Raw genomic sequence first — 18,326 nt, forward strand, 5'->3', positions numbered from 1 at the left:
TGAAGCTTTCAACCAATAAATCCACTAGAATACAAGGCAGGCATATACTTACAGTAGTGCTGGGAGCTGTGAGTCTAGTGATTACTGTTTGGACTGGAGCCCCACACGTCACCTTTCGGGGGGGGGGGGGAAGAAGGAGGGGAAGGGATAGCGGGAGCTAGACTGACCCTACCTTAACAAGCAGCCGGCAATGAAACTATCACTTTCGGGGAGGGGAAAAAAGGCGGGAATAGCGGGAGCTTGACTTACCCTACCTTAACAAGTAGCCGGCAATGAAACTATTGTTACTATATACTCCCTCTCTACTCCTATCTATTGAACTTTTCCCTCACATGGGTTAATTACCATAAGGAAGGCTGTGTACTCCATCCTAACAGACACGCTTTCTGACACATCATTCCAAAGACCAATGAGGTTTTGTTGATTTACTATACAGTCCTTCGGAAACAACCTCAAACCTTTGCTGCAGATGCTGACTCGAAATTAAGCTTTATGCGTAGGTGTTAATAGGATGCAGATGACAAGTGAACTAAGAGCGAGGGTCATAAGCCGTCTAGGTTTGGCCAGGTATTCACCTTGTTTGCGACAAGTATCATACATAAAGTGCCATGGAAACAAAAGGCTGCTTTGTGCCTTCACTCAATGCATTCTCGCACTACGAATGATAATCGCGTAGATTTGTAAGTTTCCTGATGCGATGCCAGATATGTTGTGGCCTTATTTGTAACAAACTTTCGTATTATTAAACGTACGTTGTTATAAATTTATTTAATCTAAAATACAATCTAACCAAGATTTTAAAAATGGTATTTGTAAGTTTACAGGAAATTAACGATGGGAATCACGTAAGATAATTATAGTAAAATGAGAGTAAGTTAGTTCATTACTGTGTGTTATGAGGACTCCTGGGTGGGGCAGGAACCCGGGACACAGTGTTGGTGTTCTTTGTTCTTTACCAGGGAACTACCTACCCATCACTGTGTGTGCTGCTTGATTGCTAAACTCTCATCCCCCTCATTTTCTTTTTTATTTTCTCTCCTCTTAGGTTAACTTAGGTAAGATTTGTCAGGAAACAGGACAAATGTTTCCTGACTTGGGTCTTAGTTATATGATGACCCGTCGTTGGAGCTTTTGGTCATCTGATCGAGGCCTTCCACTGGCTTACCGGTCCACCCCTTTAATAATTAGGGTTTTATGTATTCTCTTCTCTTGCATCCCTTCTACTTTAAAGTTCTTCCCGCTGGGCCTCTCGCTGATCAGATCTCTGGCAGTCAGTCGTCGGCACCACATCCTGACTGATAGGTTGGTTTTTAAAAGTTTTTCTTCTAAACATGGTTTATTTCATTTCTTTCCTTATGTCATTATATATTCATGTATTGTTGCCAGTGGTGTGTGACTGTGGAGATCCGAGGTCTGCCCAGGTTTGCCAGCACGGTAGTGTAAACTCATCCTGGTAGATATGGATACTTAACAATTCACTTGGAGGGCACCTTCACCCTGTGTCGGGACAGGGTGTGTCCCTGACACATCTTGACTGAGGTTACAAGTCACTGTCTCGCGTTGTCTCTGAAGGAATCTAAAGGAAACTTTTCTTTTTTTTCATTGTGGAGCCTTTGTTTGAATGCAGGTGACGAGGGTGAAGGACGAAGGTCAAAGGTGAAGAAGACTAATCTTAGATTCACGTTCGCAAAAAAATTAATTTTGTCTTTGTTTTACCTTTGCCTTTTTTGCATTGTATCATGTTCTTCATTTTCTATATAAGCTTTCTGTGTATGTGTGTGTTTTGCATATTTGTTTTTGCTTAATTATGTTAAATGAGCGGAACTGTGCTGCTGGTGTCCCGTCTTCAGTGCTTAGTTTCTCATATAATTGTTTCAACGTTTGATCAGTTGATTGTAGCATATATTGTTCTGTCTGCTGAGCGCATGTCTCGCCCTCAGCAGACGGAGGATCAAGGCTCCAGATCATCTTGCGCTGAATTACCCACATGGGTTTAGCGCTTAACATGAATTATTACAAAAAATTTCTCGTGGATCACGTCTCGCTGGTCTACCACTCAACTTGTAAATATAAAAATAGTAGACTTTCACACCGCTTTTCTTCTCACTTCACATTATTATTATTATTGTAATCAAGGGGGAAGCGCTAAACCCGGAGGATTATACAGCGTCGGGGGGGGGATGTGGAAGGCATTCAGGCTTAATTCGGGGAACTGGAGCACAGATCCAATTCCCAAAATCAAGGGCCCCTCACCAACATCAAGGAACCTTCCTTGAGGGGTTCTCACTTCACAGTGGTGGCTTCTTATTCTCTATGTTAATACTAGTGCTAAGACATTTTCTTTGTGTATATTGTGGCCTTTTATGGGCCTATATATGCTTCTTTTTGTCATTAATAAAGAGAGCATTTAAGAGTTTTCGGTCTATCTTCATAACTTACATTTCCTACCTCAAGGAAGCTATTTTATAGCCTAACTTTGATTATTTTCTATATTATCCAGGTATTTTGTAGGTGGGGACACCATGCTGCTGCTAACTTGTTCATTTTGGTCTAGTTCAGTTTGTTAACCTGCTTCATGAAGGGTTACCAACTTGTTTAGTGTTTCATCGCCCATATCTCCCATGGCTCTTTACGAATTTGTTAGTGAGTGTCTGAATAATTCATTTATGTGAGCTTTGTGACAAGGTTTGTCTCTCTCTCTCTCTCTCTCTCTCTCTCTCTCTCTCTCTCTCTCTCTCTCTATCTATCTATCTATCTATCTATCTATCTATCTATCTATCTGTCTATCTCTCTCTCTCTCTCTCTCTGACACTTTCAGTATTTTACCACAATTTATATTCTTCCTGTGGCCTTTTATTTTCTCTAATTTTCATCTCATGGCACTTACAGTTACCTACATTAAGTGTGTTCCTCCATTATCTTAGTTTATTAAAATCGTAAAAAGGGACTTGGTCAATTTTATTACTTATTTTGCATAGTTTGCGAACATTAATATATATAGGTTTTTAAATTTTTAGCAAGTCATTGATTTAAATTAGAAACATAGGGGCAAGTACTGATCCTTATGGGTACCCAGTGGTGAGTTTTACTCAGTGAGGACGCTGTTCCTCTTATTCTTCCTTTCATTTCCTTTCAAATAAAAAATGATCCTTTTTTTTGCACAGGGTTTGACAAGTTTGGGTTAAGGATCCCTAGCTTTATTGACAAGCTATTTACAGGTTAAGGATTCCTAACTTTATTGGTAAGCTAAGAGCTGTTACCTACATCAGCTCATTTGAAAGCATTTTTATTGTTATGGAGCCATCTGTGGGCCAGCATTTTCATTTGATCAACTGACTTTATCTCGTTGACATCATTATGCTGTACGAATGTGTTCCATACTCGAGTCATCCTGGGTATATAGGATCTCAGATGGAGTGATGTTCTGGAGAAGGGTACAGCCAGAGTGAAGTTGCTGCTTTCTGCCCGTCTTGTGGCATAAAGCTTGTTTCACGCTGTCCTCGAAGTGGATCCAAGTGTGGTACTTTGACAATATTGGCCTTGTACATAACAGTTGTACATAATAGTTTTTTCCGTTTCTCCCAGTTTTTGTAGTTTCCACATTACGGTAACCTTTCAGGGAAACTTTTATCAAAAGCATTTATCAGGGACATGCAATTTTTCTTCTTCGTTTATTTTTTTAATAATTTCTCTTTCTCTGTCGTATATATAACTGTTTGATAGCAGGATATTGCTTTCCATTTGTTTACCCTATTTTTCAAAATTTTAACTCAAGTGCTTGAATGTAAAATCTTCCGCCGTGGTTACACCAAAGTTGCTTCTATTCGTCGTGGTCACAGTCACACCAGTTGGCAGGAGAATCAATGTTTGAGATCTCGAGGTAACCCATCTCAAAGATCTTATATTCAAGAAACACAAGACTGTTACTATCACAGCATTAATAATACTGATCGGCTGGGTAACTAGAACCTTTAGTATAAGAGATACCAAGCCCATGGTGATACTATATAGGGCATTTGTATTTACACAGGATTAATTCTGCATCAAATAGACGGAATAATAGAACCAGCTAACATACAGAGGACGTTCACTGTACATATCTAATCCAGACCAACACATAAATTAATGGGAACGCCTAAAATTCCTGGCGAAAAAGGTACCGGTGCAGCATAATTAACACTGCAAAATTCTAGAAAAACTGGTTCTAAATCTGCACACTACAATAACACTATGAGATCAAGAAGCTCGGTGCAGAATACCCTCAGTGTAAAGACTGGGTGTAGCGAGTACACTAAGCCATAACTAAGTAGGCATAAAGGGTCCATGCATTCATTGAGGGACCTACCAACACACCCCTATCTTTAAGAAGTTGAAAAATACCTTCAAACACTTTTTGGTCACCCAGGCCATAGTGCTTATATTGGACTACATTCTACGAGCCTCCACAGCCTGACTGACCAGGCTGTCAGCCAGAAGGCCTGATGTGAAACAAAGCCGTGGGGACGATAATCCCTGGAACCTTCACCAGGTATACAACCTGTATATATTCATAGGCTGGAACGATGGCTGACTTCAGACACTTTTTAACCCCTCATTGTGCTTACATAATAATGTTTATAAACTTTATTGACTACACTTTGTATACATGACTTATTGCTCTTTGTTACTGTAAACCCATGTCGAAGGATAGAGTTCCATAAGTTTTTTGCATTCCTCCTAGCAAATAATATAGTATTCATGACGTCACACATCCAGTTAGTGACAAACTCCAACTGATTGAACGAAACACTCATCCATGTAACTTATATAGTATGCATGTTTTGTATAAAAGAGTTTTTACCTGATTTTAAATCATGATGCATATATTTCACAATCCCTGAGCCCCGGGGCCAGCAGGAGGCGGGGTAGGAAGTTGTGGATGGTGGCTGTTGGAGCCTGAATGACCCCCTGGAATCCCAAGGTCGACCGACTCCCTCGCTACCTGTTCTTGGCGGTGCTCCAGGCCTTCCCTCTCCCCCATACTATGCCACACCTAAAATCACTCCATCTAAATCTCCCATCATCTGTTTATGTATGATTGGAAATGGGAGAATTACCAAAATAGAATTTAATTAAGCATGAATGTGATGGTGAGTTTCCCTGATCAGGAAGTGTTGATGCTGATGCTTGTAGTCACTGCCAGACGCACGAAACACAGCTCATCCTAGAAGTCTCAGTGTGTAGCATCCGTTGGATGAGTCTGGCTGTTGCTTATGTCACCTTTCCTGCATTAAGTCATATTATTTATGATAAGTTTGTCGCTCGTTCCAGTTAGTGAAGACGTGTGACATGGCGTAGACTGCTTTGTCTTATTTCAGAAATAATGTTTTACTATAATTTATTTATTGTACCATATAATATATATATATATATATATATATATATATATATATATATATATATATATATATATCGTGCCGAATATGAAAAACTGGTCAGTTAGCAAGAACTAATTTAAAATTAAGTCCTTTCTAAAATTTTCTCTTGTACGTTTAAAGATATATTTTTTCATTAAAAATTTATAATTTTGCACCAAAAGAATCTTAGAAAGCTTACCTAACTATATTATAACAAGAGCAATTTATTTTAGCCTAACCCAACTAAATATATTTTAGATTTGTTTACAGTAATTTAATACTAAACAAACACAGTTAAATATATTTTTTTTCGTTAGGTTCAGAATGATTTTGGCGACATTATTGCATACACAAATTTTCACTTGTCTTATATGGCAAGATGAGCGTTGCTATTTAAGCCAAGATCGCAAGTTCTGCGTATTCGGCACGACATATATACATATACATATATATATATATATATATATATATATATATATATATATATATATATATATATTATTGTGACCACGAACGAGTGGTATTGATCAATAACAACACTGCACTAGCCAAGGACTCGAACCCATGCTGCTTTGGCCTGCCTCATGGTGGGTGAAAACACATGACGCCCTAATCCACTGGACCATACAATCCTTCGTATGGTCCAGTGGAACTATGGCGTCATGTGTTTTCGCCCACCATGAGGCAGGCCAAAGCAGCATGGGTTCGAGTCCTTGGCTAGTGCAGTGTTGTTATTGATCAATACCACTCGTTCGTGGTCACAATAATATATATATATATATATATATATATATATATATATATATATATATATATATATATATATATATATATGCAATAAGATCACAGTAAACAAGTGATTTCAGAATATGCAAAACAACCACTCTGAAAGAATAGAGAAATTCCAAGCGCTTTCGTGACTACTCACATAGTTCCTTGATAATGTGAGTAGTCACGAAAGCGCTTGGAATTTCTCTATTCTTTCAGAGTGGTTGTTTTGCATATATATATATATATATATATATATATATATATATATATATATATATATATATATATATATATATATATATATATATATATATATATATATATATATTTATATATATATATTTATATATATATACGTATATATATATATATATTATATATATATATATATATATATATATATATATATATATATATATATATATATATATATATATATATATATATATGTCGTGCCGAATATGTAAAACTGGTCAGTTAGCAAGAACTCATTTAAAATTAAGTCCTTTCAAAAATTTTCTCTTATACGTTTAAAGATATATATTTTTCATTAATGTTAATGTAAAAATTTTTAATTTTGCACCAAAAGAATCTTAGAAAGCTTACCTAACCTTATTATAACAAGAGCAATTTATTTTAGCCTAACCCAACTAAATATATTTTAGATTTGTTTACAGTAATTTAATACTAAACAAACACAGTGAAATATATTTTTTTTCGTTAGGTTCAGAATGATTTTGGCGAAATTATTGCATACACAAATTTTCACTTGTCCTATATGGCAAGATGAGCGTTGCTATTTAAGCCAAGATCGCAAGTTCTGCCTATTCGGCACGATATATATATATATATATATATATATATATATATATATATATATATATATATATATATATATATATATATATATATATATATATATATATATGTCGTGCCGAATATGTAAAACTGGTCAATTAGCAAGAACTCATTTGAAATTAAGTCCTTTCTAAAATTTTCTTTTATACGTTTAAAGATACATTTTTTCATTAATGTTAATGTAAAAAATTTTAATTTTGCTCCAAAAGAATCTTAGAAAACTTACCTAAGCTTATTATAACAAGAACAATTTATTTTAGCCTAACCCAACTAAATATATTTTAGATTTGTTTACAATAATTTAATAATAAACAAACACAGTAAAATATATTTTTTTCGTTAGGTTCAGAATGACTCATCAACTTGTTGGTATTATATGCCATTATTATAAGTGATGGTTCAGTGTCTCATTTATCTTCAGTGTTTGTCACTGCCAGCACTGCTATCCTTACTGGCTTCTGTTACCAGACCTTGCTATTATGCTTCCGCACCAATTAGTAATCTCTTATAGTTGAAATTTTTATAGCGGCTGTCATGGCTTAAGTGTTGGTGGGACGAGTCGTCGTCGTCATCATCATCCATAATCATCATCATCATCATCATCATCATCATCATCATCATCATCATCATCATCATCATCAGTGTCATCAACTCAGTTATAAAGGTTATTAAGTTACTAATAACCAAATAACTATGAGAGCGAAGGCTCAGCAGACGAACGATGTAAATACCACAGTGTAATCAGTGATACAACGAGTACTGAATAAGTACACAGGGACCAAGAGTGTTCAACAACTTTTGTTCATATATGAGGAGGATTGCAGTACTAATGTATCTCTTGCTGTCTTCAAGAGTGAAGGTGATAAGGTTCTTCAGACATTCAGACAGTTTATGGTGAGATGGGCTGCTGGTGTCTGTTACACTGCATGTTGCTAGCACCAGTGGCCTAACTGATTAAACCATCAACCAGGAGGCCTGGTCCAGGACCGGGCCGCTTGGCATTGATTCTTCCCGAAACCATCAACAGGTGGCGAAAAGATAAAGAGAATACATTTTACTTTCCTATTCTGCTTCCGTCTTTCCTGCTCCACTCCCTTTTTCCTGCTCTCACTCCTCTCTCCTCTGCCTCACTTCCCTTCCCCTCCTCACACTCCTCCTAACTTAACATGTTGTGAGTGTGTAATGTGTTTAATGTGGCTTATTCCAGCGCTGACTTTGATATGAAGGGGTCGCCACCTGGCTAGCTGGGTACGTGTGAGCAGCCACACGCTCCAAGCTGGTGTATCTTACTGCAAGGTTCCCATTGATTTTGGCCTGTGTAGGTGTTAAGTCTCCATTTTTAATGAAAAACTTGAGATATTAGTTTCCATACGATAACTTATGAATGAATCTTAGACGCTGATATTGAGCTGCATTAAAAACTTTTACTAGACGTTGTATTGATGTACAGGGGCTGCATATACGAGACACTGTACGGAGCCATCTATCACATGTTGTTAATGTAGTAACGTAGTAACAGTAGTACAGTAACATTAACGTAACAGTAATGTAGAAGCAGTAATATAGTAACATTAGTATAGCAGTAATGTAGTAACGTGATAGTAAAAGTATTGTAGTAATGTGAGTATAACAGTAATGTCGTAACGTGAGAGTAACAGCAATGTAGTAACATGATTGTAAAAGTAATGTAGTAACATGATTGTAACTAATGTAGTAACGTGAGTGTAACAGTAATGTAGTAACATGATTGTAACAGTAATGTAGTAACATGATTGTAACAGTAATGTAGTAACGTGATTGTAACAGTAATGTAGTAACATGATTGTAACAGTAATGTAGTAACATGATTGTAACAGTAATGTAGTAACATGATTGTAACAGTAATGTAGTAACATGATTGTAACAGTAATGTAGTAACATGATTGTAACAGTAATGTAGTAACATGATTGTAACAGTAATGTAGTAACATGATTGTAACAGTAATGTAGTAACATGATTGTAACAGTAATGTAGTAACATGATTGTAACAGTAATTTAGTGACGTGATTGTAACAGTAATGTTGTAAAGTGAGTGTAAAAGTAATGTAGTAACATGATTGTAACAGTAATGTAGTAACGTGAGTGTAACAATATTGTAACATTATTGTAACAGTAATGTAACGTGAGTAACAGTAATGTAGTAACATGATTGTAACAGTAATGTTGTGACATTAGTGTAACAGTAATGTAGTAACATGATTGTAACAGTAATGTAGTAACATTATTGTGACAATAATGTAATAACATTATTGTAACAATAATGTAGTAACATTAGTGTAACAATAATGTAGTAACGTGAGAGTAACAGTAATGAAGTAACGTGAGAGTAGCAGCACTGTAATAACATGATTGTAACAATAATGCCGTAACATGATTGTAACAGTAATGTAATAACATGATTGTAACAATAATGTAGTAACATAATTATAACAATATTGTAGTAACATTAGTGTAACAGTAATGTAGTAACGTGATAGTAACAGTAATGTAGTAACGAGATAGTAACAGTAATAACAGCTGGGAGTTCATGTCACGCAGCTGCAATAAAAACAAAAGTTCGGGAGCATTTCATGACACAGACATTTGCGGCTTTTACAGTGACGGCATGAAACACCAGTGACTTTCAGGCAGTGCTGTCTGGAGCTACTGCCTTTCCGAAACAGTGATGGCTTACGACAAAGATGTGCTCAGATAGCGGTGGCTTGGGACAAAGATGTCTTCACATAGCAATGGCTGGGGACAGATGTCTTCACATAGCAGTGACTTGGGACAGAGATGTCTTCACATAGCAATGGCTGGGGACAGATGTCTTCACATAGCAGTGGCTTGGGACAGAGATGTCTTAAGATGTCTGCAGCTTGGTAAAGTGGTAGTAGTGGTGGTGGTGGTGGTGGCTGGAATCATACCCATAGTGCACAGAGCAAGTTGTTGCAGGAAGCGTACGTTCATTCTAAAGCATTTAATGTCAAGGCTGTGTTATGGGGTTATGAGGGGTTGATGTTATTAACACAGGTGGTATGTCCTTCCTGTACAGCTGGAGGTAACCCCTGGTGACTGACAGTAATGATCTTATTATCTCCAACAAAAACAGCATATTAACATTCCGCCTTTAATGTTAATTTCCCCCCATCCCCCCCCCAAAAAAAAGAACTTTTTTTATTTTGTACAATGTGTAACCCAGGTGCGTGAAGATAAGTGAGAGTCAGTGCGTGCATGTGTTAGTTATGAATGTATGTGTGTATTCACCTATATGGGGTTGCGGGAGTCGATTTACAGCTCCTGGCCCCGCCTCTTCGCTCTGTATGTGCGTGTGCGTGAGAGATAGAGAACAAATGTAAGGGTTGCAGTACGAGAGTTTGGGCTGGAGTGAGCAGTGGAGGGAGGGTAGGTAAGAGATAAGAGAGAGTACCGCGTGTAGGTAGTTCGGTGGAGGGTGTTCATGTGTGCTCCTCGCTCAGTTACACGCAGGTGCTAGCATCACATTCCACGTCCTGTGATGACTTCAGATTAACCCACACTCTGTAAACAGTGCACAAAGCAATTAACAAAAAAATAGAGAAATTTCTGCATGTGCTTAAAGTATATGACAATTGGAATATACAGTTAATTTTTAAACTTAGTTATTGCCTCGTCATGTTAGTTAAAGGTAAGGATAACTAGATATGTGTCGGTCGCTGCGCGATCTGAGAGAGGTATCCCCGTATCTAGTAAGCACAGCCCCCTCTACCTCCGTGCACGCAGTACAGTTCAGGGTGCTCAGAAAATTTTGATGCACCAAAGTATATAAATATATATGCGTACTAGTACAGAATGTATTTGAATCCATGTATGTATATATGTTTGTACATTTCCGTATATATGTGTATTCATGAGTGTGTGTACGTAGTTTCGTGTGGATGCATGTTCACTACTGTGTTATGTATGCAAGTACTTTCGTGTATTTTTGCATTATGTATATGTGTGCATAAGTATGTATATGTGTATGAAGCTCACACAAGTTATTCTCCTATAAAAGGACGCAGTGAAACAGAACACTAAAATATTAATCAGTATTTTAAATTTATCTTGATAGTTATTTGTACTAGGTTTTAGATCAAAATTAATTTCTCGTTGGAAATGTTTTAAAAATATAAGCAAGGAGGGACACTGCAGCAGGTTACTGACCCATGCTAGGCAAGTTCAACTCGCACCCACTCATGTACCCGTCCAACCTATTTTTAAAGTTTAAGTTTTCAGCTTGATTGTTCAGTTTTTAGTAGTTCAGAAGAGAAAGCATGATCTAAAAATTTCAATAATAAAAACAACAAATTAAAGGGTGCAAAACCCACAGAAATAATAAAACTCTTGGTAAGATACCCAGTCAAACCTTTTTACCTTCATAATATTGAACAATACCGACAAGTAAGATACCTAGCTGTTGCATGGGTGTCTTACTGACCAACTTACTGCCCCACCTTAAGGCCTCTCATTTGTGTCTAGCACTAGATTTAATATTAGGAGAGAAGTAAATGATGAAACTGATATCAGGAATGCAGTTTGAAGCCTGAGTAGTTCTGTCACTCACTACGACAACATTAACGTTGATAAGTACGTTTATGGAGCAACTAACAATTTGAACAGACTGATATTGTAGTAGCCAGGCTTAGGCTTGGTTACAAATAATTCTGGTAGTTTGTCAGACGCACAGATAATGTACAAACTAAATGCAAAGTACTGTAATGATAATGACAGGTGTAATGTAATGTAGTATAGTGACAGATGTAATATAGTGTAGTATAGTGAGATATAATATAGTGCAGTATAGTGACAGGTGTAATATAGTGTAGTATAGTGACAGGTGTAATAAAGTGTAGTATAGTGACAAATGAATATAGTATATTGATATTGACAGGTGCAATATAGCGTATGACAGGTGTAATACAGTGTATTGATAGTGATAAGTGTACTATACAATAGGAGAAGGAGAATTTGGGCGAGTACTGTGCGTTGAGGAAGAGAGGTTGTCACAGTAGCACAGAATGAAACAAGAGGAAATAAAAGAATAAAGGCGGTGGTGTCCAGGATTTGCATCGAAGAAAACTACTCGGGATTACTTTAATTTTTTTGGTCTCTCTCTCTCTCTCTCTCTCTCTCTCTCTCTCTCTCTCTCTCTCTCTCTCTCTCTCTCTCTCTCTCTCTCTCTCTCTCTCTCTCTCTCTCTCTCTCTCTCTCTCTCTCTCATGGGCATTGTATTAAACTTTCATGTTAATGCAACAGTACTAGATTACATTAACTGTAGGAACGTCAAGCAGCTTGCCCTAGAGCTGGAGCTCCAAAACCTGACACTGAGCTAGGTAAATACACACAGGGACTGAGGAGAGCATCTGGAAGGAGCATCAACAGTGGCAAGGAAGGCAGGACGTGTCTATACCCGTTCCTCCCTCTTATATTTATGGTGTTGTTTTACACCTGTATTGTTGGCCCTCTTTTATTTATGGCAGTGTGCCACCATCCTGTATTGTGTCGGCACTCTCATGTTTAACGCCACTATTTCAGTTCTAGGACACTGTGTATTGATACCCCCCTTGTTATCAGTGGTTATTGAACCATTGATCCCCCCTTGTTATCAGTGGTTATTGAACCATTGATACCCAGCACTGTTACACCAGTGGTTATTGAACCAATCATACCCAGCACTGTTACACCAGTGGTTGTTGAACCATTGATACCCAGCACTGTTACACAAGTGGTTGTTGAATCATTGGTATCTAGTGGTTGTTGAACCACTGGTACCAGCACTGTTACACCAGTGGTTTTGAACCACTGGTACCCAGCGCTGCTACACCAGTGGTTATTGAATCACTGGTACCCAGCGCTGCTACACCAGTGGTTATTGAACCACTGGTACCCAGCGCTGCTACACCAGTGGTTTTGAACCACTGGTACCCAGCGCTGCTACACCAGTGGTTATTGAACCACTAGCACCCAGCGCTGCTACACCAGTGGTTATTGAACCACTGGTACCCAGCGCTGCTACACCAGTGGTTATTGAACCACTAGTACCCAGCGCTGCTACACCAGTGGTTATTGAACCACTAGTACCCAGCGCTGCTACACCAGTGGTTATTGAACCACTAGTACCCAGCGCTGTTACACCAGTGGTTATTGAACCACTGGTACCCAGCGCTGCTACACCAGTGGTTATTGAACCACTAGTACCCAGCGCTGCTACACCAGTGGTTATTGAACCACTAGTACCCAGCGCTGGTACACCAGTAGTTGTTTAATAAAAAAGTGAATGTTCGGCTGACTAAGAATTTGTGTGTCAGATCTTTTCCTGACGAACAGACCCACACTCCTCAGTATACCTGAGGATTACCTGAAGACGATAACGTGGGGGGCATCAGACCGCACCCCCCTCACTGCCCGGTTCTAGACCAGGCCTCCTTGTTGATGCCTGATCAACCAGACTGTTGATGCCAGCCGCACGAAGTCTAACTTAAGCGCCGCAGCCCGGCTGATCAGGAACTGACCTGAGGAAATTATATCAACATTTGTCATGAAGACAGCAACTGTATCTGGAGTTTTACTTGGAGTCGCTACTGGAGGTCACCGCCCCTGCGGCCCGGTTCAGGACCCGGCCTATTTGCTGACCTGATCGATCATGCTGTTGATGCCTGCTGCCCGCAGCCCAAAGTATGCACCACAACCCTGCTAATCAGATAAGCCTGCCCGTGGTCAGGCTGCTGGAGTAGGATGTATCTCCTAGTCTTATGAGCCTAGGAGATGTGTCCAGCAAATTAAGAGGTCGAGGCAACAGTGAAGACCCTATATCTGCATCCACAAATATATCAATACAGATAGCTGAATTCATATCTAGACTGTTCTAGACTATTCATCTGTGTAATTTTTGGTAATTGTGCTACCGCTGATAGGCCATAGATTATTTTACCTGCAGTTGAAGTATTGTATGGGGTCAGTCTCAATCACTTTTCCAAGATTATTCCTCCTCTCCACAACCCTTAAACTGAACATTTTGGTAACAACCCACCAGGGAGGTAGTACCATCCTGCAGTACGAGTGGGACATGATAGCCGGTGAAACATTGTGCTCTCTATTCTTTTCTGTCTTATGAACTTGTAAGATGACAAGTAGAATCTTACAAACTTAGACGGATTTCCATTCACTATACATTTTCCTTTACCGTCCTTTGTGTTTATTTACAGTTTTTAATCCTGAATATTTTCTTGCAAGCCTAAAAAATTTTTTAGTCTTAATCCTAACCTTCTCTGATGATTTTCCTAGTTTCCACTACCTGAGTCACCCACTTCCTCCAGACTCACTTCCTGTTCTTCCTTACGGACAGATCACTTTTCTTTACGTCGTATCCGTGAAATTTCTACCTCCAGTTTATCATTTACAATTAATAATTTTCATGGTACAAAACAAGATGTAGTTTCAAGTAGAAAATCCTCAAATTACCATCACAAGGTCATTTTAACATCTCAGAATTCACTAGAGATCTGACCCAATTACTTCCTTAACCCGCAGGTTATTTGTTCCCCTTCCAACCTCGGGTTATGTCACCTGATTTTTGTATAAATATAGCGTTTCTTTTACCATGTATTATCATGGCTTCAACTTGAGAGTAAAACATACACAACTCATGTTTTTATGCTTAAATGAGTTAACCTAGAAGGTAGAAGCTATTTCCCTTCATTGCATTTTTATAAGTTCTCGTTCCACCCTTTTTTATGCTTTATTTCATAAATTATTGCGTGGTTACTAAAAAATATTACGAAGAAAAATTAAAAATTATAAATCTTTTCGATGTGTTAACGTCAGGAAGTAAGGGAAGATAGAGTAAGTTGTCGTTATGTGGCTCTTGTAGTTGACCCCCATGGAAAAGTTATGTACAATAACAGATATTCCTTAAAACGTACTTTAATGACCTTCAACAATATTATTATTATTATTATTACAGAGAGTGCTAAACCCTGGGAATTATTCAGCTCAAAGAGTGCTGAAGGCTCGATCCTCCTGATAATTGCGAGACAGCTATACTACTTAGTTGTATTCACTTAATTACAGGTGGGAGCTTGTACTTGTAGTGCAGTTTCCAGTTCTTGTTGCTCGTCTGCGTCCCTGTGATAGGTACTCCACCTTGTTGATCAATACTAAACGGATTGTAGATGTTAGCTAACAACCTGTTCTCCAGTTCGTGTATTTCCGCGAGCTCAGAATTTTATTATTTATTTTCGATTTCTTTAGGTCAAGTTACGTTAACGTATGTTAACTTATCGTGCCATATAATTATCAAACAGTAACTAAATAAATAATAAAAAATGGTGGCTTACGTCTGGCAGCGGTAGCAGTAACATGACATTCGAGTGTGCATTTTCTCATGAAAGGTAAAAACTTTGTTGACTGGGTTACAGGTAGAGTAGATACATAGATGTATTCCACACCACCTTGCCGTCTTGTTTCCAGTGATACATGGTCTCATGTGGGCAACATTTTTGATTACTAGTATTAAACATAAGGCAGAGAGATTTCCTGGCAGATACTGACAGTTACAAGCACTGAGCTGCACCAATGTTCCTATCAAATGACAATGAATTGAATTGTATTTTGGATGTAGTGGCGTAATGGCCACAGGTTTGGTTATAAAGACAGCATGTAGAGCAAGCCTTTATTGGGACAGCCCTGGGCGGGTGACATGTGTTCCCAGTAAAAGTTTAGTCTTTATATATTTTCTTTATACCCATTAGTGTATTTTGCATGTCATTTCTTGCAGCTTTCATAGCTAAACCATGAAGATTGTGTTGGTGGGTTGCCTTAATGACGCGACACCATGGCTCAGGGGTTATGTTCCTCACATCCATTGTCTGGTATTGTTAAACACCAGTCCAGAGTGGTAAGACAGGTGTCTGAGAGACATGCAGTAATCTCCCGTCACGCCAAGCTTACTAGCACAACATAGCTGGCACAGGTGTTTGAGAGACACATGCGATGATCCCCGCCACACCAAGCTGATTAATTTCCAGTTTCAGCATGATGGGTGTCACACTGGTCACTAGTCTACTCATCAACCAGGGTGACTTTATGCTGGTGCAAGGCTCTTGATTGAATTACAACCTGATCACTTCCCTTTCTTCAGGCGTTTCCCTGTGAATATAATACAGTGTAATATAATATATGCCGGTAATATAATAAGAATAATATTATTGTGACAGTTGAAGTTGCAACAGGGCAGCGGGGAAGAGAGATGAGAACAGCGATGGATATAATTTTTCCATCACTGTTTTTTAGGGCATTGATGGAGTTGCTGAGAATGATTGGTTTAATGACCCCAGGGACATCGTCAGCCAAGGCAAACCTTGGCCAAGCAAAGCACTATTTGTTTTGTCTTATTTTTAACCATCCAGATCTTCAATACTGTTTTCTTTGCATCTTTTTGTGTAAGTAGAATGCTGACTGATATCTGTTGTTACTTCAGTTCAAGCTTCTTTTGTTGACAGATGTTCGTGTTTGTGTGTATAAACAACGTTTCATTGTTACCAGTAGCAGTCTGTCTTCCCTTGTGCACATTTATTATTGTTTATAGTTTTAAGTCTCTTAGACTGTTGCCAGAGATCGAGATTTTGTAGGCTTACTCCTGTTGACATTGCTTCTTCAGTTGTATATAAGTTATAAAGTTTACAAATGTGGAAGACGATCTCTCATCATAGAGCTTCACCGTAATGTTGTTAATCTTATTAAAATGAAGATGTTAATAACAGGATAATAGTTGCATACAGGTGTACATACAAGTTAAAGGGAGTTCTGGGCTTGTTTTTCATGTTTTCCGTCAAAGGAAACACTAGTCTTAATTCACCTGCCTCCCTTTAATATTATATATATATATATATATATATATATATATATATATATATATATATATATATATATATATATATATATATATATATATATAATATATATATATAATGTATATGTATATAATATATATATATATATATATATATATATATATATATATATATATATATATATATATATATATATATATATATATATATATATACATGTATATATATATATATGTCGTGCCGAATATGTAAAACTGGTCAATTAACAAGAACTCATTTAAAATTAAGTCCTTTCTAAAATTTTCTCTTATACGTTTGAAGATATATTTTTTCATTAATGTTAATGTAAAAAATTTTAATTTTGCACCAAAAGAATCTTAGAAAACTTACCTAACCTTATTATAACAAGAACAATTTATTTTAGCCTAACCCAACTATATATATTTTAGATTTGTGTACAGTAATTTAATAATCAACAAACACAGTGAAATATATTTTTTTCGTTAGGTTCAGAATGATTTTGGCGAAAATATTGCATACACAAATTTTCGCTTGTCCTATATGGCAAGATGAGCGTTGCTATTTAAGCCAAGATCGCAAGTTCTGCCTATTCGGCACGACACACACACACACACACACACACACACACACACACACACACACACACACACACACACACACACACACACACACACTATACACACACTATACACACACTATACACACACATACACACACACATACACACACACATACACACACACACTATACACACACACACATACACACACACACACACACACACTGGGCAACTACCTGAGGTATGGAAGACGGCAAATGTAGTTCCCATTTTTAAAAAAGGAGACAGAAAAGAGGCACTAAACTATAGACCTGTGTCATTGACGTGTATAGTATGCAAAATTATGGAGAAGATTATCAGGAGGAGAGTGGTGGAGCACCTGGAACGGAACAGGAGTATAAATGCCAACCAGCACGGATTCACGGAAGGCAAATCCTGTGTCACAAACCTTCTGGAGTTTTATGATAAAATAACAGAAGTAAGACAAGAGAGAGAGGGGTGGGTTGATTGCATCTTCTTGGACTGCAAGAAGGCCTTTGACACAGTTCCTCACAAGAGATTAGTGCAGAAGCTAGAGCATCAGGCCCATATAACAGGAAGGGCACTGCAATGGATCAGAGAATACCTGACAGGGAGGCAACAACGAGTCATGGTACGTAATGATGTATCACAGTGGGCACCTGTGACGAGCGGGGTCCCACAGGGGTCGGTCCTAGGACCAGTGCTATTTTTGGTATATGTGAACGACATGACGGAAGGGTTAGACTCAGAAGTGTCCCTGTTTGCAGATGATGTGAAGTTAATGAGGAGAATTAAATCTGATGAGGACC

General features: G+C 37.9%; 1 protein-coding gene across 2 annotated transcripts in view; it reads left to right on the forward strand.

The window, feature by feature from the left end:
* Positions 1-18,326, forward strand: part of LOC128697881 (FERM domain-containing protein 4A) — a 313,848-nt gene that overhangs the window by 23,152 nt on the left and 272,370 nt on the right. Inside the window, exon 1 of one of the 2 annotated variants that reach the window (XM_070090150.1) lies at positions 10,414-10,711. The exons of the other annotated variant lie outside the window; for it this stretch is intronic. The gene's annotated coding sequence lies outside the window, so the exon portion shown is untranslated. Of the gene's footprint in view, positions 1-10,413; positions 10,712-18,326 lie in introns of those variants that run through there. 2 annotated transcript variants of the gene reach the window in all.

The sequence above is a fragment of the Cherax quadricarinatus genome, chromosome 31 (genome assembly GCF_038502225.1).
Source record: "Cherax quadricarinatus isolate ZL_2023a chromosome 31, ASM3850222v1, whole genome shotgun sequence".
Classification (NCBI taxonomy): domain Eukaryota; kingdom Metazoa; phylum Arthropoda; class Malacostraca; order Decapoda; family Parastacidae; genus Cherax; species Cherax quadricarinatus.